The sequence below is a fragment of the Antechinus flavipes genome, chromosome 4 (genome assembly GCF_016432865.1).
Source record: "Antechinus flavipes isolate AdamAnt ecotype Samford, QLD, Australia chromosome 4, AdamAnt_v2, whole genome shotgun sequence".
Classification (NCBI taxonomy): Eukaryota; Metazoa; Chordata; class Mammalia; order Dasyuromorphia; family Dasyuridae; genus Antechinus; species Antechinus flavipes.
In genome coordinates, this window is record NC_067401.1 from 148,426,957 (window position 1) to 148,452,718 (window position 25,762).

Sequence of the window (25,762 nt, forward strand, 5' to 3'; positions counted from 1 at the left end):
TGTTTTATTTAAAAAAATAGAAAAAAACAGAAAAGGAATACAATACAAAAAAAAAAAAAAAAAAAAGAACATTGTCACGTGTCCAGCAGAACACCAGGGAAGATTCAAAATATATAACAAATTACCAGTTCAAAAAAGTGTAAATGTTAGTAGAAGAAATTACATTCATGAGTGTCCAACTTTTCTTTACTTGTTTGTAAATTCTTCTTTTGTTCTCCTCTTTGCACCTTTTTTACTTTACTCTTTTTTCCTTCCTTCCATCCCCTCCACTACCCTAAAACAGGTTATAGTTAACAAATGATATATTTATGTATAATGTATACATATGTAGATATATGCATACATAAACAAACACATTCCTCCCTTCCCCCACCTAAACATTGACATATCTTTCCTATTCCTGCTGATTCTTTGCTTTAATTCTGCTCCTTAACTTGCCTTGCCATTATTTAACCTCCCCCTATTCACGGATCCTTCCCTTGTCTTCTTCCCTCATCCTTTGCTTTCCCATCCACTTATCCTTCCTCCCCACCCTTATTTCTTTATAGATTTTGGAGGATGCTACACCCTTCATGGTATATATGTAATGTTACCTATTTAACCCATTCCCAATGGTTGGTGAGGGGGTAGGTAAGATACCTCACCAAATTAGAGAAATGCACATTGAAACAACTTTAAAGTTTTATCTCAAAACTCTCAGATTGACAGAACTGACCAAAAAAAAAAAAAAAAAGATTATACTAAAAATTATCATTGATGACTCCATTTTGTTTTTATTTATCATTTTGTGAAATTAAATTCCAAGGAGGATTCTGGGAGGATATGAAGTAGGTTGATAAATTTCAAGCTCTTCAGATTTCCCCCCAAAGTGAGTAGGTTTTTCAGAATTGCTAACCCTTCTTCCCCTCTAATACCCCTGTGTCTATTTCAACTCTGCACCTTATTTGTGTAACATGATTATGATTTTTACCTTCCTTCTGCCCCAATCTTTCTTTCGAGCTACCTTATTGTTGATATCAATCTTAAACATATGGTATATTTTCCATATAAAAAAACAATTTGCCCGTGTTAAGTTTCTTGAAATTGAACTTTGTACTGGCTCTTATATGTTAAATTTTCTATTAAGTTTGGGTTTGGTTGATAGAAAATTCCAAAAATCTGCAAGTTCATTGAATATCCATTATTTCTCATTTAATATTATTGATAAATTTGCTGTATATGATAGTTCTTTTGAGTGGTAGATATGATTTCAAGACCTGACATCTTTTATTTGTAGGCGCTGATAAGTCCTGTACAATTGAAATTATAACTCCAGCGTATTTGAATTGGGTTTTTTCTTGTTTCTTGTAAAATTTTCTCTTTGATCTAGGGGTTTTAAAACTTGGCAATAATATTCCTATGTGTTTTCCACAAAGGATCTCGTTGATGTGGTAATTAGTGGATTTTTTTTCTATTTCTATTTTCCCTTCATGTTCTAATACTCCAGGACAATTTTCTTCAATTATTTCTTACTTTATTGTGACAAGGTTCTTTTTTTTTTGGTCACGACTTTCAGGCAGTCCAATTAGTCTTACATTTTCTCTTCTTGATTTGTTTTCTAGAATGCAGTGGCCTATCCATAACAATATGGTTTACATATATGCAAAAATGAAAGGATTAGACTTGATGGACTCTAATCTCTCATCTGGGTATAACCTTCCTTAGTCATAAAAATTCCCATTAGGACAATTTTCATTGTCATTTAAAAATCTATATTATTTTATCCCTTCCATTGACTTTTTTCTTCTTCTTTCAATGATCTAGGGATCTTAAAGCAATTTACAAATATTTTATTTATTTGTCCTCATTAAGCTATTTATATCTTACTCTAATAGAACAAATAGAAATACTTGAGTACAAGGACTTGTTCAGAACTATATGACACATTACTGGTGCTGTTTTTCTTATAAAATGTTTCACAATGGCAGCGCTGTTTGTAGTGGCTAGAAGCTGGAAAATGAATGGATGCCCATCAATTGGAGAATGATTGAGTAAATTGTGGTATATTAACGTTATAGAATATTACTGTTCTGTAAGGAATGACCAGCGGGATGAATACAGAGAGGACCAGTGAGACTTACATGAACTGATGCTAAGTGAAATGAGCAGAACCAGGAGATCATTATATACCTCAACAACGATACTGTTTGAGGATGTATTCTGATGGAAGTGGTTCTCTTTGATAAAGAGAACTAATTCAGTGTCAGCTGATCAAAGATGGACAGAAGCAGCTACACCCAAGAAAGAACACTGGGAAACGAATATAAACTGCTTGCATTTTTGTTTTTCTTCCCGGGTTATTTATACCTTCTGAATTCAATTCTCCCTGTGCAACAAGAAAACTGTTCGGTCCTGCACACATATATTGTATCTAGGATATACTGTAACCTATTCAACATGTAAAGGACTGCTTGCCATCTGGGGGAGGGGGTGGAGGGAGGGAGGGGAAAAATTGGAACAGAAGTGAATGCAAGGGATAATGCTGTAAAAAATTACCCTGGCATGGGTTATATAAATAAAAAGTTATATTAAAAAAAAAAAACCAATTAATTAGTAAAAAAAAAAAAATTGTTTCACAATGAATGTAAACTGTTTGCATTTTTGTTTTTCTTCCTGGGTTATTTATACCTTCAGAATCCAATTCTCTCTGTGCAACAAGAGAACTGTTCAGTTCTGCACACATATATTGTATCTACGATATACTGTAACCTATTTAACATGTATAGGACTGCCTGCCATCTGGGGGAGGAGGTGGAGGGAGAGAGGGGAAAAATCAGAACAGAAGTGAGTGCAAGGGATAATGTTGTAAAAAATTACCCTGGCATGGGTTCTGTCAATAAAAAGTTATTTTAAAAAAATAAAAAATAAAATGTTTCACAAATTCTATTCTATTTTTTCATTTTTTATAATCTGTTTTATTATTTCTTGATTTATCATAGCTTCATCAGCTTCCCCTTGCCCAATTCTAATTTTCAGAGTTATTTTTGTCTTTGAGACTCTGTATCTCCTTTTCTAGTTGGTAACTTTTTTTTTCATAATATTGTTTTTCTTGGGTAGTTTTTATTTACTTTTTAGGGTTTTTTTCAATCTTTCTCATTTGATTTTTTAATTATTTTTTGAGTTCTTCTATAAATTCTCTCTGGGCAAGAAGCCATTTCACACTACTCTTTGGAGTAGAAGCTTTTTTTACTTCAGTGTCCTCCATTGAAGATGTAATTCTGTCTTCCCTGTTCCCATAGTAAGTGTCTAAGGTAGGGTTCTTTCTTCTTTGATAGTTCATTTTTTAAAAACAAGAGGTATTAGTGCAAACACTAGTGTAAACTCTAATAATGGGGTAGGAGATAGGTGCCTCAAGCTTCACTTCAACTCTCTTCTCTGATCTGGAACCTCAAACCAAGAACTCCCCACTCCAGCAAGTGCTAGCCAGTAGTGTTCTTACCCCACTGCCTCTTCATTTAAGATACTTGTTTTGCCCAGGGCCCTAGTTCTGCTGCATAACTAGGCCTGATGTTCCTGATCAGCTGAAGTTCACTTAGTCTTCCTGGACTCAGATCACAGATCTACAAACAGTCCAGGAAGTGAAAGTTTTCTGTGCTTCTGTGGAGCTAAAGCTCCAAGGAAATCCAGACAGCCCCAGGGCTTCTCACCTGGTGTTTCTGAGGAGTTAGCCTAGAGATGTTTGTTCTTTACATAGGTTAATTCCCAGCCTGGGGGTCTTTCTTCATATCTTCTCAGGTTGTACCTGGAAGATCCCTGTTCTGCCCCAAGACTTCTTGATTTTTCATCAGTCTATGTTTGCCCTGAAGGGCAAAATTGTTCTCTTTGTGGAGGGAAATCTGAAGAGCTTGAAATTTATGAACCTACTTCATATCCTCCCAGAATCCTCCTTGGAATTTAATTTCACAAAATGATAAATAAAAACAAAATGGAGTCATCAATGATAATTTTTAATATAATCTTTTTTTTTTTGGTCAGTTTGGTCAATCTGATAGTTTTGAGATAAAACTTTAAAGTTGTTTCAATTTGCATTTCTCCAATTTGGTGATTAGGAGCATTTTTTCATATGGCTATTGAATATTACTTGCTCAATCCCCTTCCAAATAATTTTTAAAAATTATAAAATATTTGAGGGACAACCTACCAAAACCCACAAAATACTTATAGAGATTCATTACAAAATGTTTCTTAAAGAAATCAGAAACAATTTATATTGTTAGAATAATATTTAATGTCTATGTTGGACTGTATCCATATAATAAAATGACAATATGGAAAAAATAGCTTAGTTTTAATGCTGTACTAATCAAATTATCAAAAAAATTGTTCTTCAAAAAGGTTGGATCAGTTCACAACTCTACCAACAATGCATTAGTCTCCCAATTTTCCCACATCTTTTCCAACATTTATCATTTTTCTTTTCTGTCATATTAGCCAGTCTTATAGGTGTGAAGTGGTACCTCAGAACTGTATTAATTTGAATTTCTTTAATCAATAGTGACTTAGAGCATTTTTTATCTGATTATAGATAACTTTAATTTCTTTATTTGAAAACTTCCTGTTCATATCCTTTGACCATTTATCAATTGGGGAATGACTTGGATTTTTTTTAAATAACTTTTTATTGACAAAACTGATGCCAGGGTAATTTTTTACAACATTATCCCTTGCATTCACTTCTATTCCGATTTTTCCCCTCCACCAGATGTCAAGCAGTCTTATACATGTTAAATATATGACTTGGATTTTTATAAATTTGACTCAATTCTGTATTTGAGAAATGAGATCTGTAAGGACCACTTACTGTGAAAACTGTTTCCCATCTTTCTGAGTTCCTTCTGATCTTGTTTGTTGGCTCTATTGTTCAAAAGCTTTTAAAAAAAATTTTAAAAGAACTTTTAATTTTCAAAATACGTGTAAAAATAGTTTTCAACATTCACCCTTGCAGAACTCTGTGTTCCAAGTTTTTCTCCCTCCTCTACTCACACTTGTCCCCTAGACACCAAGTAATCCAATATATGTTAAACATATGCAATTCTTCTATAGATATTTCTACATTTATCATGCTGCACAAAAGCAAGCAAAGAACAACAAAAAACGTGAAAATACTATGTTGTGATTCATATTCAGTGCCCACAGTCCTCTTTCATAATGGAGTTGCCTTTTCACAAGTCTATTGGAATTGGCCTGAATCACCTCATTGTTGAAAACAGCCATGTCCATCAGAGTTGATCATCACATAATTTTGTTGCTATTGTGCACAATGTTCTCTTAATTCTACTTACTTCATTTATTATCAGTTTATGTAAGTCTCTCCAGGCCTTTCCAACATCATCCTGATGATAGTTTTTCGTAGAACAATAGCATTCCATAACATACATAAACCATAATTTATCTAGCCATTCCCCAACTGATACGCATCCACTGAGTGTTTAGAAATTTTTTAATTTGATGTAATCAAAACTATCCATTTTATATTTTATAATGTTCTCTATTTCTGATCATAAATTCTTTCCTTCTCCAAAGGGAATTCTTCCCTTCTCCTTCCTCTCCTAATTTAGTGTGGTATCACTTTTTTACCTCTAAATCATGTACTCATTTTGACCTTGACTTGGTATATAGTGTGAAATGTTGGCCCATGCCTACTTTTTGCCATATTATTTTCCAATTTTCCCCAGCTTTTTCTCAAATAGTGAGCTCTTATCCCAGAAGTTAGAGTCTTCAGGTTTGTCAAACAGTAACTTACTACCATCATTTACTACGTGTCTAATATATTTAATCTATTCCATTAATCTCTACTCTATTTCTTAGCCAATACTAACTAAATTTAATAATCGTTGCTTTATAATGTAGCTTTAGATTTTCTTTTGTATTTTTAAACATTCTTGATCTTGTATTAAATTCTTGACCTTGATATTCTTGATCTTTTATTTTTCCATATGAATTTTGTTAAGATTTTTTCCTAGCTATATAAGTTAATTTTTGATACTTTTATTGGGAAGGCACTAGATAAGTAAATTAATTTAAGTAGAATTGTCATTTTTATTATGTTGGCTCAGCCTACTTACGAGCAATTAATATTTTTTAATTGTTTAGATCTCACTTTATTTTTGTGAAAGGTGTTTTATAATTGTATTCATATGGTTACTAGATGTGTCTTGACAAGTAAACTTTCAAATATTTGATATTGTCTACAGTTACTTGAAATGGGATTTCTCTTTCTATCGTCTTCTTGTTCAACTTTCTTGGTAATATATAGAAATATTGATAATTTATGTGGTTTTATTTTATATGCTACAATTTTGCTAAAGTTGTTATTTCAAATAGTGTTTAAGTTTATTCTCTAGAACTCTCTAAATATATCATCATATCATCTTCTTTTGACCAGTTGAAAGTGAGATTCAAGTGTTCCCACTCTCTCATCTTTACTTTATTTGTTTAATCTTCTATTTTTGTAGTTAGGTATGTGAGATTTTTTCCCTCTTCTTTCTTTTTCTTTCTTTCTTTTTTTTTTTTTAAGTAACCAAAGCATAACAAAATCACTTTTAGACTCTCTTGTTTGACCTAATGAAATTTGAGCTTTCCCAAATCTCCCCGAACTCTCCTAAAATTCTCCTCCAAGAAGTTTTAAAATAAACATATCAACAGAAATTCTGGATCAGCAGAACCAACAAATCCTCTCTAACAGTTGTCATTTTCCTTTTTGTCATATTTGCCAATCTAAAGGATGTGAGGTAGCAGCTCAGAGTTGTTTTAATTTGAATTTCTCTAATCAATAGTGATGTAGAGCATTTTTTTTCATATGATTAGTATTATTAAGAACTATATTAGTTCAGGATCTCAGAAGCATCTTAGGCTGGAGATCTGAAAGCTTTTAGTGCTAAAATGGTCTGATCCAGGACAAGGTCTGTATACTATTTTTCTGTCATGAGTTCTGCAAGTTTCTGATCTGGGTTTGAATCTGAGCACCAAATCTGTGGTCTTGCCCTATTTGAAATTTCAGGAGACTATTTTAGGATACACACTATCACCTAGCTGGAAAGCTCTGTTCATTCCTATCAAAAGAACTGCAGGTTCCCATTTGGTCTAGGATTCTTATTCTGGTTATCCCACTTTAGGTTTTATACTGTACTGAAAGTTGGAATTGAGATCCTGCCTTGCTTTTGGGGTCAGAGTCACACAGCTTCTGTTTGTTTCTGAACTTGCTCCATGTTCAGTGTACAGTCTATGTCCTTGTTCCTTACCCTGGAATGCTACCTCTAGATGTAGGACTTTTCCGCAGTCTGTCCTGGATCTATGTTCTGGAATTGGGTAGTCCCTGAAAGAGATGCCTATTGGAATCTATTTTTTAATACTGAGCATAGAGGTAGGTTTCTGTTTGCTAGATTTAGAACCTCTTCTTTCCCTGGTGCCCAGTCTCTCCCTGCACTGGAATGCTCTATGTAGGCATTTCTGGCTAGACACCATATTCACTAAACATAGTCTTCTTCCTCTTTCTCTTTATACTAGCCTGGTTTGGAAAAATGACTCATTGTGATTTTTTTGTTCTTGGATTTTCTAATCATTTCAATTTGGTGCATTTTCTAAATCTATTTGGAGAACTGTTTGTGAGATAAAACTTGGCTGCACTTCTACCATCCTCCTTCCACTTTATTTTTACATTATTCTGTCTCTGTGTATATGAGTATTCAATCCTTATCTACTACTCAGATGAGTGTGGTCCATGAATTCTCCATTTCTTCATTTCTGCCTCCACATTTATGTATTTTTCTTCTAATATACACCAATTGTGAGAAATAATAAGTTGTTCTCTCTTCTTAATTTCTACTTCAATATGTTCCTTTTTCTTTATTCTCTTAAACCAAACAAAACAATTCCATACCAGTCCTGAAATAGACTTTCTTTGTTCTTTCTTTGGCTCTGAGGTTTTCAAGGGCCAATTATTTTTTGTCTTCTTTTAGTATGTAAACAGTTTATCATTTATTCTTTTCACATTGCTTACAAAAGTTCTCTCTCTAGGTTTTCCTTGAATTTTGATTCTGGTTTGAAAAGTTTCTACTCAGCTCTGGTTCTCCCAGTCGGAATGCTTAATGTATTTTGTTCTTTTATTCTATGATCCAATTTCTCCCCTACAGAATTATATTTATACAGGATCTGTTATTATTGGTTATAAACCTTTTTCTTTTGCCCCTTGGTATATAATAATCCAAGACTTCCTTTCTTTTAAAGTAGATGCAGCTAAATCTTCTGTGATCCTAAGGTTCTTTAATATATCATCTTTTTATTTCTGACTGCTTGTCCTATACCTTTTAAATTTAATCTGAAAACTGTGATCTTTGGTTATGATATTTTGCAGTATGTTTGATTTGGGGTTTTTTAAGGATATAATTGGTAGATTTTTTTTTCACTTCAAAATCTAGTTGTAGGCAGCTTTAACAAATCAACAATTTCTTGAGATATGGTGCTCATGTTTTTCATTGGATTTTCCAGTGGTCCAGTGATTCTTAGATTTTCTCTTTTTCTTATTTTCCAGATCAGTCATTTTTGATTATTGATAACCTAACTTTTTATAACTTTTCAATCCTTTGACTTTGTTCTAGCATTTCTTATTGCTTCATTGAATCATTTAACATTTTTATTTGTTTTATTCTTTTTCTTAGTTTGTTGACTACTTAAATAAGCTTCCCCATTTTTCTTAAAAATTGTTCCATATGTCCTGTCATTAAAAAAAAAATCTGTTTTAGTTCTTTATTTATTCTACATGTTCTTGGAGAACTTTTTGCCAATCTAGGTGCATTTTTTCCCTTGAACTCTGTGATTTAGTTATTTTCTCTGTCTTAGACTTAACTATGTTTCATCACAGTATTGCTTTATTATAACAGGGTTTCCCTCCTTTGTTTCATATTTATAATGAATTAATGTTTTGGTTTTTTTGTTTGTTTGTTTTGTTTTTGCCTAGGGCCAGGTTCTGCCTCCTCTTGCAATATTAGATGAACTGACTAAGTCCACTAGTAGAAGAATGTCCAGAGATTGCTACTGTCTGGTCTGTAAGGAGAAGAAGGCCCGGAACCAGACTCTGACTTTTTCCACAATGATGTTCTGATATTAATATCCTGGCCTAGGAACAGGAACTGGTTGCACACTCACTCTGACTTCTGAGACTTCCCCAACTAGTCATGCTGACTTTGTCAATTTCTTTAGGCAATTCACCTACTGGAGATTTACGGCTTCAGGTCTCAAATCAATTGATCGCTTGACCCACATGAGCAGTCAAGCGATTAATTGATTCAACCTGGTGCCCTATGGAGTCCCAGGACCCCTAGTAATGCTAGTATACATAGTTAACCTGTTTAATTACCAACCCAGAGATGTGAAGTTTCAAGCTCTGGTCTGAACCTTAGTGGTTCTACCAGAGTTGAGGCTGGTTTGAAGCTAATCTCTTGGGGGATCCCCAAATACCAGACCATCACAATTGGCCAGTTTCTTTGAGCTGGCTCCACTCAGAGGTCTCCTGGAGATGTTTTATTTAGGCTTATTTCCTTGTGTTGTTCTTTATAGGTTGAAAGATCTCAAAGGGGTTTTTCTTTGGTTTTCAAATTCCACTTGGAATTTGTTATTTGTTATTAACAGGTGTTTCTAAAATTTTTAGGTTCAGCTTAAATTCCTTTGAGTAGCCATCTTAGTTAGGAGTGTAATTTTTGCATATTTCAAAGCATTTTCATATATATTTTCTCATTTGATTTTTATAGTAGACAATATAGCTATTAATATCTCTATTTCACAGAGGAAATAAATAAAAGTTTAAGTGACTTGATCAGAGCCATACAGCTAGTTGGTGGCCAAGTGTAACCTAGACTGGGATACATCTTTTACGTGCAAGATTCTTTTTGCTCCACCAGGTTGCTTTTTATTATTATATTCTATCATCACATGCATTTAAAACTTTTTTTTTCTATGTACTTTTTCTATAAATAGAATGATCTTGGGCTTTGTTCTCTCAAATTTTCATATCTATACTGGTTTTTAAAAGTGCCCAGAGGCAGTAAAAATTGAGGTCCACTCTGATCTTAGACATTTAGTAACTGTGTATTCCTGGGTAAATCATTTAACTTCAGTTTGCCTCAGTTTCTTCATTTGTAAATGAGGTTAATAATAGCACCTATGTCCCAAGGTTGTTGTGATGATCAGTTGATAAATAATAATTGTAAAGTATGTAACATACAGTTATTATATGTTCATTGTTTTCAAAGGGGATTAACACCTTCTTGGATGATCTCTTGACTTGCTCATGAATTTGATTTGTGAGGCACATTTGCACGAAGCTGTCAGACTCATTCTTTCTTTCAGAGTTCTCTAAATCAGTGACAAGACAAAAGTCAAGATGATTGGCAATGCTTCAGGATATACTATTTAGGGAGAACTAGCACCTCTAGGATGAGGGTATTCTGAGACTTTTTCAGAGCTTTGGAATGCACTTGTCATTTGTGGCTCCAAGAAGCTGTAGCATATGCAGCAGCCACATCCCAGGAAAACCTTTTTGGCAGAGGGGCTAAATCAGTTGAGGGTAACTGATAGTCCTCAAACTCATGGGTTAGTTAGAGGGATGTCTATCCCAAGCATGTGAAAACTTCTCCTAGCAGAATGTGTAGATAGGAACAGTTTGTTTCAGTAGCTATGAAAGCAGTTAGCACATAGTAATCACTATATAAATGATGGCTATTATTACTTTTTCCTTTCATCTACTCCGGGGACTTCAAATATTACTTTTCTATATTTGCACACACCATATCTATTAATTTCACTTTAATTTTCAGTAAGTATTTTGGAAGCACTTGCAATGAATAGAGCTCTATAATAGAATGGTGGGGAAATGGAAATGGAGATACTAAGTTAAAAAAGAATGCTACCTTTGCCTTCATGATGCTTAGTGGTACACCAATGCCATTAATCTGCATTATTAACATTTTCTCCATCACTTTCTTAAGTCTAGAAATCAACCAAACAATAAATCAAAACCTGATTTTCAGCACTTCATAATCTCCAAGATATAAATACTCATATAGAAAATTTAACAATTGGCTCTCTGAGATGACTCCAACATATTTCTAGATGTGGAAACATTTTTCTCTTAGAACCTATAATTTGGTATGGATGTAGGACACATACAAATAACTATAATATAGAAGAATACATGGTATGATGAGTACATTAGAAAGATGCAAGTATTAGAAGTCTAAGGGGAAAGAAAGAACATTCCTTCCCTGGACATATCAAGACAGGCTTCATGGAAGAATTAATATTTGAATTAGGCTTTAAAATGTAAAAGAAGATGTCTAGATCTACAGTTTGTTTACCGCTGATCATATATGCTAATTTAATGCTTGGTTTCTTTGGGGATAATGAAGTCTGTACTTCAGGCATAACTGACTCAGAACTAAAGGCTTTGGTTCTTTGGGTATGACAAAGCAAACGCTTTACTAGCCACTAAGAAAGAAAAGCCAGCAACACTGTGTATCTTTAAAAGGAAATGAACTGCCCTCAAAAGTCTCTTTCTGTCTGCATATCATAGCAGTATTATTAAAATCTGTTCCTGTAGGCGTGGAAGAGAATTCCGGTGCCCTTCTTACAAATGAAGAGAGTTGATGAATTGTTGCTAGCACGTAATAGCTAGGAAGGGCACTAGATGATCTGAATTTAGGATTTGGTATTCCACACTGCTTTCTCCTCTCTGCCCTGCATCTACTTTGCATTTCCTTTCCTGAGTCCAGATGACTGAGCAGTAATTCCAAGAGAGACACAGCCAGTTTTGGAGGCAAGTTTGTGAGTTCAAGAGGTTGGAGATTCTGGGTCATTTAGTCATGTATGTTTGACAGAACCAGATGAACTATAGATGGAAGATGAACCCAGGTCTTTATCTGCAGTCATGAAAACTTCATATTCTGAGGTTTAAGTTCCCTCTCTCTAAAGAATATAACTGGAGTTATTATTGCCACTTAGTTAAGTTTCTTTTGGTGTCTGCTGAACATAGCAGTAATTATGATATTGAATTATGTTTCAAATCCTTTGATCAATTTGTGCTTGTGAGCCATCTGTATGTTAAACATTTCTTTTGTGTGGAGGAAATAAATATCTGTCTCCTATTTGATTTATATTATATGTTAGTACTTTTTTACTCCCCCTTTTGGCAAGACCCTAGACATGGCAAAAACCTAAACTTTAAGGAATTTTTTTTTCTGGGCATTTGGAATGGGAGTGTGAAGAGCCAAAAACTTTGGGGAAATGAATATGACCCTTGTTTTAGGGTCGTTTCCCCAAGAATAAATCTGAACCAGATCACACATGTTTTAGAACTGAGTACTCTAGTGTCTCTAGAGATCACCTCCTCATGCCTAGCAGCAGTTGTAACATATTGGAAAAGGATAGTTGGGAATTCAATAGAAATGGTTCAAGAAAGTCACAGAGGTAAGAAAATATATATGGAAACAAAGAGTAATTCATTTTGTCTAAAGAGCAGAGTATATGGAAGGGTATAATATGGAATAAGGCTGAAAAGATAAAGTTATTTCAGATTGTACAAGCATTTTAATGACAAGCAAAGGAATATGAACTGTACATAAAGGATAATCAATTGTCTGGAAAGTTTTAAGCAAGGGAGTGACATGATTTTCCTCCTTTCATAATCCTGACCCTTTAGTTAAGCCTTTCAATACTATACTATTCTGTATTAATGAGTTTTGGCCCCCTCATTTTATTTCCAACCTTTTTATTAAGTTGCTCAGTTGTTTTAGTCACATCTGACTCTTTGTGACTCCACTTTGGGGGTTTTCTTGGCAGAGGTACAGGAGTGTTTTTTTTTTGTTTGTTTGTTTGTTTGTTTTTTTTTGCCATTTCCTTCTCTAGTTCATTTTATAGATGAAGAACTGAGGCAAAAAGAGTTAAGTGACTTGCCAAGGTCACACAGCTAGTATTGACATTGCTAGATCCTAGCACTGAATTATTACTACTATCTACTTACTCTGCTCCTATTTGCATGTTGCTGAATGGAATTGGAAGGAATTGTGATCTTCAGATGAGTAGGTACATCCAGTTATGTATTATGTATTTTAATGAGTCTTTCACTGCTGCAAGGCAATTGCAATACTTCTTACAATTTGATTCTCTAGTACACCATAGTATCTGTAGGTGCTATTTTAATTCCCATTTTACTGATGAAGACCTATGGCAGATAAATGTTGAATGACTTGCATGAGGTTACATATTTTAAGTTCAATTCTCGTTCAACAATTCTAGTTCAACAACTAGTTCACCTAATTGTTCAGTTTTTTCCTTCCTTCTTTCCTTATTCCTTTTCTTTCCTCCTTTCTTCTCTTCCTTCCTTTTAATTTTTTCTTTCTCTTTCTATATTTTCTTTCTTCCTTCCTTTTTACTATTTATTCTTATTTCAAGATTAGTTTTCTTTTTTCAATAAATGGAAATATACTTTTCTCTTTTTCTTTCTTGCCTCTTCTCCTGTCTTCATTGAGTAAGATTTAAAAAAGCCAAAACTCCCTGTTAAAAACATATATATATATATATATATGTATTTAACCCATATCGGATTGTTTGCTGTCTTAGGGAGGGAGGAATAGGGAAGAGAAGGAGAAAAATTGGAACACAAGGTTTTGCAAAAGTGAATGTTGAATATTTAACATGTATGGGACTATCTGCCACCTAGGGGAGGGCATGGAGGAAAGGAGGAGAAAAATTGAAACAAGTTTTTCCAAGTGTCAGTATTGAAAAATTACCCATGCATAAGGTTTTTTTTTTTTTTTTTTAATAGAAGGTACTCTTGCTTATTTATTTATTTATTTTTAAATAACTTTTTATTGACAGAACCCATGCCAGGGTAATTTTTTAGAACATTATCCCTTGCACTCACTTCTGTTCCAATTTTTCCCCTCCCTTCCTCCACTCCCTCCCCCAGATGTTAAGCAGTCCTATACATGTTAAATAGGTTACAGTATATCCTAGATACAATATATGTGTGCAGAACCAAACAGTTCTCTTGTTGCACAGGGAGAATTGGATTCAGAAAGTATAAATAACCCAGGAAGAAAAACAAAAATGCAAGCAGTTTACATTCATTTCCCAGTGTTCTTTCTTTGGGTGTAGCTGCTTCTGTCCATCCTTGATCAACTGAAACTGAGTTAGAGCTCTTTGTTGAAGAAATCTACTTCCATTAAAACATCCTCATGCAGTATCATTGTTGAGGTATATAATGATCTGATTCTGCTAATTTCACTTAGCATCAGTTCATGTAAGTCTCACCAAGCCTCTCTGTATTCATCCTGCTGGTCATTCCTTACAGAACAATAATATTCCATAACATTCACATACCACAGTTTACTCAACCATTCTCCAATTGATGGGCATCCATTCATTTTCCAGCTTCTAGCCATTACAAACAGGGCTGCCACAAATATTCTTGCACATACAGGTCCCTTTCCCTTCTTTAGTATCTCTTTGGTGTATAAGCCCAGTAGAAACACTGCTAGATCAAAGGGTATGCACAGTTTGATAACTTTTTGAGCATAGTTCCAAATTGCTCTCCAGAACGGCTGGATGTGTTCACAATTCTACCAACAATGTATCTGTGTCCCAGTTTTTCCACATCCCCTCCAACATTCCGCATTATCTTTCCCTGTCATTCTAGTTAATCTGACAGGTGTGTAGTGGTATCTCAGAGTTGTCTAAATTTGAATTTCTCTGATTAATAAGGATTTGGAGCATATTTTCATATGTCTAGAAATAGTTTCAATTTCTTCATCTGAGAATTGTCTGTTCATATCCTTTGACCATTTATCAATTGGATAATGGCTTGATTTCTTATACATTAGAGTCAATTCTCTATATATTTTGGAAATGAGGCCTTTATCAGAACCTTTGACTGTAAAAATGTTTTCCCAGTTTATTGTTTCCCTTCTAATCTTGTCTGCATTAGTTTTGTTTGTACAAAAACTTTTCAATTGTACAAAAACAATCAAAATTTTCTATTTTGTAGTCAATAGTGATCTCTGATTCTTCTTTGATCATAAATTCCTTCCTCTTCTACAGGTCTGAGAAGTAAACTATCCTATGATCTTTCAATTTATTTATAGTCTCATTCTTGACCTTATCTTGGTGTACGGTGTAAAGTGTGGGTCAATGCCTAGTTTCTGCCGTACTAATTTCCAATTTTCCCAGCAATTTTTGTCAAATAATGCATTCTTATCCCCAAAACTGGGGTCTTTGGATTTGTCAAATACTAGATTATTAAAGTTATTGGCTGTTTTGTCCTTTGAATCTAATCTATTCCATTGATCAACTAGTCTATTTCTTAGCCAGTACCAGATGGTTTTAGTAACCGCTGTTTTATAACATAATTTTAGATCTGGTACAGCTAGGCCACCTTCATTCCATGCATATGTTTTGCATATAAGAAGCTATAATTTAAAAAGTGAATGTTGAAAATCATTTTTGCATGTATTTAAAAATACCATTTATATATATACATATGTAGTCAAGCAAAACATATTCCCTAAAATGACCTTGGCCACTTCTAAGTCCCAATGTCTCAGCCTATAACTATGAATCCATTACTTTATCTCAGGAGAAAGGTAGCATGCTTTATGATGCGTTCTCTGGAAACAGGTGGTTATTGCACTGATCAGAATTTCCAAGTTTTTGAAAGTTGTCTTTGCAGTATTATTGTTATTGTATAAATTATTCTTCTATTTTGCTACCTTCATCTTGCATCAAATCCATACAAGTCTTCCTAGGTTTCTTCAAAATTATACCCTTCATTCCTTATAATATGATAATGTTCCATCACATTCACATAGCATATTTGTTCAGCTATTCCCCAATTGACTGGAACTCTCTCAATTTCTATTTCTTGGCCACCACAAAAAATGCTGCTATACATATTTTTACTGCCTAGTTCTTCCTCTTTTTTTTTTAAATTAATAGTATTTCATTTTTCCAAATACAGGCAAAGATAGTTTTCAACATTTACCTTTGCAAAATCATGTGTTCCAAATTTTTTTCCTTCTTCTCCTCTCTTCTCTCCCCAAAAGAGCAAGCAGTCAGATAAAGGTTAAAAATGTGCAATTCTTCTAAACATATTTCATATTTGTCATGCTATGGAAGAAAAATCAAATCAAAAGGGGAAAAAGATGAGAAAGGGGAAAAAAGCAAGCATACAAACAGCAACAACAAAAAAGATGAAATTATGTTTTCATTGTATTATATATTATGCTACATTCAGTCTCCTTAATTCTCCCACTGAATGTGGATGGCACTTTCCATCATAAGTCCATTGGAATTGCCTTGAATGATCTTATTGTTGAAAAGAGCTAAGTCCATCCCTTGTTCTTTCAACTAATGCTCATATACCATGGACTCAGTGCCCTTCACCATTCTGGTTGCCCTTCTCTGGATATTCACCAGCTTATATTGAACTTGCAGTTCATTAGAACCCTCAGGTCTTTTTTGGAAGTGTCTAACCTTAATCTTGTACTTGGGAGATTGATTTTTTTTAATACCTAAGTATAACACTTTATGTTTGTCTCCATTGAATTTCTTCTTTTAAAATCAAATCCAATGTTCTAGGTGCCAAGATCCTATTGTATTCTGACTACATCATCCACTGTTAACTATTCCTCTCAGTTTTGGGTCATCTGAAAATGTGATGAGCATGCCATAATAACTTTATCCCAAGTTATTAATTTAAAAAAATGTTAACACAGAACCAAGCACAAATCCCTAGGGCACGCCACTGGAGATCTACTATATTGACAATGAATGACTGGTAATTACTCTTTGATTCTGTCCATCTGATTAGTTTGGAATCCATCTGATTTTGTTATAATCTATTTCATATCTCTTAACCCCTTCCATACGAATAGTATGATTTTTACCCCCTAAGGCAATTAGAGTTAAGTGACTTGCCTAGGGTCATACAGTTAGGAGGTAACCTGTCTTCGGTTAGATTTGAACTCAAGTTCCCTTCTGACTTCAGTGCTGGTACTCTAGCGACTACACCATCTACTTGTGCCTTGATATCTTTTTTTTTTTTTTTTTTTTTTATCAAAAGCATCACTAAAATCTTGGCAAACTATATTTTCAATAGTGTCCTCATCTACCCATTTAGTAATACTGTCAAAATTTTAAATAAGGTTAGGATAATATGATTTGTTTTTGATGAAACCATGCTGTCTCTTTGTAATCACTACTTCCTTTTCTAGCTATTCACTTACCATCTTTTTAATGATCTTTTCTGTAATTTTCTTAGGAAATTTTCAGATGCAGTCTCTCTCCTGAATGATATTCTCATATCAACTACTTGTTGGGCATTCCAAATTGGATGACCCATAGACACTCATATCCAAATGATTAATTAATTAGTTACATTTCCCTGATTACAATTTCCCAGGTTCAGTCTGGTTTCATGGTTTAGGATGAAGTTAGGATGAAATAAGCTAAATGAATACCATGTAACACTTAACCAAAAGGAAATTCAATGACCATGGAAAGGATTTTTGGCAAGTATGCAACATTGGTTCAACTAAGTTTAGCCTCACCTTGTCTCCATTAGAAGTGCTTTAAATAGGAAGATTGAGTTGACTCTCATGGCAAAGGGAAATCTGTCAATCGAGCTGCATGTGTTGGTCAGTTCTTTCAACCAATCCTCATGTTATGGATTCAGTCAACTTAAGCCAATTTCTCAGGGGAATCACTTTCCTACATAATAAATTTCACTAGTTCCCCATTATCTCTAGGATAAAATAGAACTTCTCAATTTGACATTTAAAGCCATTTACATTTAACCTCAGAGCTGGTACTCTATCTGCTGCATCACCTAGCTGCCCCCAACATATTTTCTTGACACATAGCCTCATTTGTTGTTTTTCCTTCGTTTTTGAAGACATTATAGATGAAGACTTTCATATGAATTGAATTTAAGTAAGTTAACAAAGTCATCAGCTTCATTCTCTCTTCTAGAATCATGGAAAATTGGTAAGATAAAATTCCAGACAACTAGCCTGGTTTGAATTGGGTGACCTTGACATCTTTGCTGTCTGACCAAGCTCTAAGCACTTCACTTGCTTCAGCCACCTTCATAGTAGTTGGAACAAATTTTCATCCACCCACTCTGTGGTGAGGGGTGGGGAAAGAATTTTCAACATGCTTCAGGTAGACATCTCCTTAGTTCACCAACTGGTTTGAGGCCCGTTGGTTACCTGCAGCCTGCTTTAGCCCATCTGCTAATTGGTTTACTAGTATATCATTGCTGCACATGCTACAGATTTTTGGAGATACAGGTAACAGTTGGGTGACAGATGGATACCAAAGGTGAATGAACAGTCTTGAAAAGTTTTCAGCAAACTCTCAGATATCCTATGCATACCCCCAGTACCATATATGGGCTTATTCAGTCCACTAACACTGAGTATGTTTTTGGGAGGGTACATCCCAGCCTTAATGTAAAAAATATTTTGTAGATAAAAGTCCATAATCTAATTACTTCCAGCCTTTCTAGTTTTTTACTCTTTACTTCCTTCTACAATCCGGTAATATCGAACCCTTTGCTTTTCCTCATATAAGACACTATATTTCTAGACATTTGCCACGACTAGAATTTTCTCCTTTTGGTCTCCTAGCTTCCTTTAAACTCAGCTAAAGTTGTTTGCTTACTTTTTTCTTTCTTTCTCATTTTTTTTCCCTTTTTGGGCTGGTTTTTTCTTGTACAGCATGATTGTTGTGGAGGTATGTATAAAAGAGTTGCACATGTTTAACATATATTAAATTGCTCGCTGTCTGGGATGGGGGAGAAAGAGGGAAAATAACTTGGAACACAGAATTTTGCAAGGGTGATTGCTGAAGACTGTCTTTGCATGTATTTTGAAGGTTAAGAGCTACTATTAAAAAGAATTTAAAAAGCTAAAATTCCATGTTATGTAAGAAGCTGTTCTTGGTCCCTTTTAAATGCAATATCTACCTTTTATGATATTCTCCAGTATATTCTCTATACATCTTGTTTGTACATAGTTTATATGTTATCTTTCCCATTAGATTGTGAACTTCTAAACAAGAACTCTTTGGGGAATTTTGCTTTTCTTTGTATTCTCAAAGCTTGGTACTGTGCCTGGCACATAGAAGGCACTTATTAATTAAACATTAATATTTGTTGACTTGATTATGCTATCTTAATTAAATACCTCTGCTAAGAGTTAATTGAGTCTGTTGACTAATTGTTAATGATAAGCACCCCAGTGGAGGTTCTTGAATTGTAGTTGTAATAATAGGTACCTGAAGTCTGTACTCAATCTGTACTCCCAGCTACCTCTGGAATCCATTCTCAAATATGAATGCAAGCTGGGGGATAATCCAGAGAGGATGTTACATAAATAATACTCTAAACCCTATTATTTACAATTTGTTTAAAAAGCTGTATACACAAAAACGTCCTTTTTGTTTCCATTTCTCCTTTTGAATTAATTTTTTTTCTGTGAAGTAATTTTCAGGCATTTTCAATGTATTTTGATTCTCTTTTTTCACTCATTAAGTTTGCCAATATTTTTTAAAATGTGTTATTCCATTATGTTGATATACCACAATTTATTCAAGTCATTCCCAAATCTTTAGACAAAAAGATTATTTCCAGGTTCCATCCCTATTAAGGATGATACTGGCATGCGCTTTTTTTTTTTTTTTTTTTTTTTTTTTTTTTTGGTATAAGCCTTTTTCTCCTATCTTCTCTCTTGTCATCTTTAGGGTATTCTAATAATGGGTGATATGTTATCTTTCATCTTTTACAATTCCTAGTCGGTGCGCTGTCGGGAAAAGACGGAGAAAACGGTCAAGGCTAGGAAAGAGTTGCAACCACTTCAAGAAGGCGAGAGGGAAGTCTGGAGGGCAGGAGGTGGCGTCTTTGCTCTGGTTCTGAAAACAGTTACAGCTTCCTTTTGGAGGTGGGGGAAGGGTGGATGCCTGCCCGCCTGCCCGCCTGCCCCTTGACACCTGCTCGGAGGCGGGCCGGGACCAGCGCTTGTGTTTGCGCTTGCGCAGAGGGAGACTCCGCGAAGGTTTCCCCCCACCTGCTGGGCAGGGCCGGGGAGTGAACGCTTGCGCTCTGGGGCCCCTTTTACTGGGTGGCGGGGGAGGGGAAATAGGAGAGGAAGAGGGAAGTCTCCTGGGGGGGCGGGGCCTGGACGGGCCGACGGAGAAGAGGAAGTTCTCGCGGGAGTACATTGGAGGAGCGGAAGCGAGGCGGCTCTGGTGCTGCGGCTACCGGGCGGCGGCGGGCGCTGCTCTGCGGGGAGCGCCGGGATCTCGGCAGCCGCTCGCTACGAGTGGACGGGCCGGCGGGGCGGAGAGTGGGAACACGGCGCCACTGTGAGTGCGGGGCGTTGGGCGGGGAGGTTAGGGCAGGGCCCGGCTCTTACCCCACCCCCCACTCCTTTTTCTTCCCTTTCCTCGGGGAGGCGGCCCTGAGGGGGAGGCCGGGGCCGCCTCGGGCTGCGGGGCTGTGGCACCTCTTCTGCGGGTGCAGGAAGAGCAGGAACCTCAGTTCCTTCATCCCACCTACGAGTGGGAAACGGCCGACCCGGGGGCAGCAGTCCCTACTTGCACTGACTGACACATCCTTCCGAGCCGGTTCGTTTTCCGGGGCTCCATTCCGAGCGATCCCTTCTTTGAGAACCACCCTCAGTCTAGTCCTTGGGGACTTCCCCTCCTCCCACGCCGGGACCCCCGGGAAAAGAGGCTGTGCAGCTCCCCTGCTGGGGATTTTTGATTTCATTTTCTGTCTGTCTTGGGCTTGCGTTTGAAGACCAAGGCCAGGGAGAAGCAGAAATCCTTTACTGTATTCTGATGACTACTAAGGCAGATGACTATTAATTCTGTCATAGTGCAGGAAGCAGGGGATTCAGAAGAGACTGCCGGGATGGTGGGATGCCAGTTCTCTGACAGGCTCTGGCTTACCCTCCTGTCAGTTGTTGTCTGGTGTCAGGAAGAATCCCCCTACCCTTCCCCCCCAAACTTCGAAGAAGCTTGCATTTGCCTAGGAAGAGAGTGTAGAGAAACCATTTGAAATGCATTTAGTTCTGGATTTGTTTTTTTTAAAACTAGTATCACTGGAAAAAAAGTGTAATTAATTGAAGCAAAGAAATGGGACATGTAGAGAATAAAATCAATCATTAAAAAATCTTGTTTGGAAAGCTTTTACTATAAAAATGAATTTAAAACACTGTTTAGAAAGTTATTCTGGGTCTCTTCATATATGGTAGTAATATGAAATTCATTTTGAAGAAGAAACTTTGAAGTATGCATGCATTAGAGCTTAGATTCAGGTACTGTTTAATCTTAAATAAAAAAGAATTGTCCAAGTATGTTAGAAAAATAAATTTTGGATTTTGATATTTGTTTTTATGAGGACCATCTTTCTAAACATACTCTGTACTGACTGATCCCTCCCATGTTTCATGTAAATAATTTTGGTTATCCTCCCATCTTTAACTCATTTTTATTCACTGCCCTATGGATATCAGCATTTTGCCATTAACAAATTTCTTTTTTGTTTATTGTGCATCATCAATTTCCTGCTTGAGTTTTTTATTTCTCTTTAGAAAAAAATCATTTAACTTTGCTGTTCCTATTCTTCCACTTATTCAGTGTAGCAGTAACTGTCTTTCAGTTTGAGAAGGACCAAGCCAGATGCTATATACATTCCACTATATTCTTTTCATTCAACCAGGAGGGTTGCCAGAGATGCATGTGAGACTCGGGCTCCTCTCTGGGGATTTAGTGGACTCAAAGGATTGAATTCATCCCTAAGTAATTGACACTGCCGTAGGTCATAAGTGTAGTTCTCTCATGTCATTTGTATTGATTTTCTTCTAATCTCTTTCACTCTAGGATGGGCCTTTGTGTTTGCTGTACCCTGTAGGGGCCTTTCTCTTTGCCTGTGTGGGACACTATTATATTAAGGATTAGGTTATTCTGGGGTTTCTGGGAGTGATATGGATTTAGAATGATTTAGCTGTGAATTTTTAAAAATGAAGATTGGAATAAGGTGCATGAGGTTCTTGTGGATCCACTTCAATTGTAAATTTATGTATTAGAACGTAAAACCTTAGTGGAAAATAACTTCTTAGGCTAATAGTGAATCAATTAAAGTGTGCATCTTTGTAGTTAATAGTTACATATTTAGTATGAACAAGTCCTCTGTTCACATTATTTTCTTTGTCTAGTCCTTGAGAATTACCTAATCATAGAGAAGTGAAAATGTGTGTGTATGTATAAAATAACTGAGGAAGCTACTTCCTGGAGAAAAAAAGCTTTCTCTTTGGGGCTATCGTGTTCAGATCTCAAGATCTTATGATTTGTATACAAAAGTACAGGACAAAGTATTTGTGGTTAAAGTCCAAAAATTGTGTAATTGTGATCCATTTGAAGCTTTAAGATTTCATTGTAATACATGTATTTTTGGTTAGTAATTGTAACTATATTTAAATTAATTTCAGATATAAAGTATCATAATTTTTCAGTTGCTTCCTCTGTCTTCGGGATTCTTTGTCCGCTTATTCTCATTCACTTCTACGATTGTGGTTAGTGTGTACTCCATTCTTCTGGTAATACATGTATCTTGACTGACTACAAAATGCCTACCTTCCTAGGAGACAGGTCCTGCTATTAAAAATGTATAGATTTCTCCTTCCTTTCATGAGAGAGGTTGGGATGGGAGTGGTTATGGGCATGGAATATTGCATATGCTGTTGGGTAGATGGATTTCTTGCCTTTTTTCCCCCCTTAAAATAGATTTTTTTTTTTTTAAAGAAAGCACTCAGTGTAGGGGAAGAGTAGAAAAATACTTTTGGAAATGAATGTAATGTAAAAACAAAAGACAACAATAGAAAGGGATTTATTAAAAGTAATGTTAAAGCAGCCATTGCATCCTTCTTCTTCCCTTTACATTTTAGGTCTAACCCCAGTACAATTTAGATTCTTTTCATTATTTCTTTTCACTGTTCTTTATAAAAATCAAACTAATTTATCTATGAAATAGAATTCCACTCAGTATTTCTTTGGTTTTAGGGAATAATTCCAGAAAAAAGAAAGAGGTAAAACACTTCAGAGTAGAGATCTGATTTTCCTGTGGGGCAAATTTAATTTCATTATTTACTTTCCATAATAATATTCTAGACATGGCTTCTGCATAAGCTACATGAGATTCCTCATTTTTTCTTATAACTGCTTTGGTACTTCTCATTTGTGGCAACTAATGTGAAGCTGTGCAGTTTTTTTTTTTTTGTTTGTTTGTTTTTTTTTATCATATAACACTTGTAGTACTGCACTTTAAAATCTGATTAAGGTATCCTTATTGTACTACCACAAATTATAAAGTCATTAGAAATTCTTTTGTGGAACCCAGCTTCATTATTCAGAATTTATAATTCAACTTGATAGTAATAATTTGAAACAAAGTTGATGATTTTTCATTATTGTATATGATTAACTTTTATATATTTAAATATTTATTTGACCCTTTTAATATAATGATGTGTTTGGTTGGTTTTTTTAAAGTCCACTACAAGTGTTTTTTAGTTTTCTTAATTGAGATTTTTTTGCTAGTTAGGACAAAAAAAATGAGGCTTTATCAAGGATCCAGGAACATTCAGATAAGGAACATGTTGACTTTTATAGGATACTTAAAATAAATTGGACCTGATTAGTTGATCATGATGCGGTAAGCTTCAGGGATTTCCTTTTTTATGAATTTGCAAGAGAAGGAAATTAAATGACAAAAAGAAAATTTCAAAAAATAAATATGTGAATTTCTTTTGAAAACATTAATTCTTTAATCATGGAGTTGCACACCAACAAAAGTAATAAAATGTTATTTTTTTCTTGTGGAATGGGAAAGGCCAATTTCAGAAGTATGTTTAATATAATTAACTTAAAACTTAGTCTTAAATGTAATATCCATTTCCCAGGACAATGGGATAATGATGTTAAAGATATTACTGAATAAGTAAACTTATTTCTTATTAAAGTTTTTTTAGATTCTAAGTGTTAGATGTCAGATTGCATTCATTTATTTAAGTTATTTAAAAATTTAGTTATTTAAGATATTCTTTTTAGTTAATTGAGAGTGGAATTTTTTCCTCCATCTTCAGGAGGACACACCCTTTTGAATCTTTAGCCAAGGAACATTGGCTTATGATAGATAAATGTGGTATCATGTTTACGGTGAATGTTCTAATAACCTTCACTAAACTTATCATTGTGAGCACCACACCCAAGACACTTCTCTAAATTTTATAAATGGCATGTAAATTTTTCTTTGGCACATCACCATTAATGCTAATTAGATTTGGTATCTTGTTTTTTTATCAGTCAAGCCATGTTTTACATAGTAACAATTGCTGGTCTAATTTGTGGCTTTCAGAGTCTGATAAAACCTGGTAATTCAGACTAGGTAATCAGGACCAAAATCAGTGTCAGAAAACAATAAGAACAATTTCATGTTGTTCAAAGTGCTTTGCAAACCTTTAAAGCACCATATTAATGTTAGTGATTATTGTTGTCTTGAATCTTCAGATACCTTTAAATATGGATATCATTGTAGCATGACATTTTTTAAAATATAGGCCCTTTATTAGACTTAGAATAGAGCAAGGGTGCTGGATTGGGAACTAGGACTCTCAAGGTCTAGGCCTACCTAGTTCTGTTGGTAACTAGTATCATTTTTGATAAGTCACCCTATTAATCTGGAGTCTGTCATTTCTAAAATGAGGTCAGATTAATTCCAGCTGAAAACTTTGATGAATCGATTAGAGTAGGTTAGCTTGGCATATGTAAAATAGCATTGAATTAGAGATTGCCCTTCCAACCCAGAGTTGGAAATTATTCTTAAGGTCATTGGAACAAATTGACAGGTGTCGGGGAGAGTTAGATAACCTCTTTGCTGTTTGGTATGTGCAGAAATCATTTGGCTGATTTCTCCCAAATAATGCCTGTTTTTTGGGGCTGTAGGACCTTAACCTGGCGTCATGTTTAAAAAAAAAAAAAAAAAAAAAAAAGCTTTGAATTGAGCAAATGTTCCCTAAGATTAGCTTTTTTTGGTAGTGACTAATTTTATTCCAATTCATCAAGTTCTTTCCTTCACAAGCCACATCTTTGTCATGTCCCTATTTTTGTAAAAAATTCTTTATTATATGCAACAAAAAGTCTTTAGAACCTTTTTTTAAAAGCCTACTCAGGCCTTCCTGATAACTTCTTCCATTTGTAAAATTTACGGCCCAACCATAACCCTATGTTAATATTCCCAGTTGGCAGGACTAGGCAATTGCAACTGTGTCAGTTAGAATAATGTTCAAATTGTTAACTTGTAGGAGAATAAAAGAATAATAATCATCTGTGTCCCTCCTAAGAGCTCTCAGGGGTGCTTGTTATCTGATCTAGGTGTCACTATAAATATCTGTCCCTATTCTGTAATTGTGGCAATACTAAGTGCTATTTTTTTCTTTGTTATGAGCATAGTGACTGATTAAGAATGAGAATTACAGTATAAAAGTAAGCTGGTATTTTCTCCAATCTCAAAAAAGCTAAGTTTTTATGGTATATTAACCTAGCTGAGATTCACTTTCTCCTTAGAGGTAATATTCTAAAGTCCTTTCTAAATTTGTTGTGGCAAAAGAACTAT

At 35.0% G+C, this 25,762-nt stretch overlaps 1 protein-coding gene across 2 annotated transcripts in view; it reads left to right on the top strand.

Annotated features, from left to right (window-relative positions):
* Positions 1 to 20,345: 20,345 nt before the first annotated feature.
* Positions 20,346 to 25,762, top strand: part of GRB2 (growth factor receptor bound protein 2) — a 97,827-nt gene continuing 92,410 nt past the window's right edge. Inside the window, exon 1 of one of the 2 annotated variants that reach the window (XM_051995109.1) lies at positions 20,346 to 20,451. The gene's annotated coding sequence lies outside the window, so the exon portion shown is untranslated. The remainder of the gene's footprint in view (positions 20,452 to 25,762) is intronic. The other variant, XM_051995108.1, reaches the window with a different exon arrangement.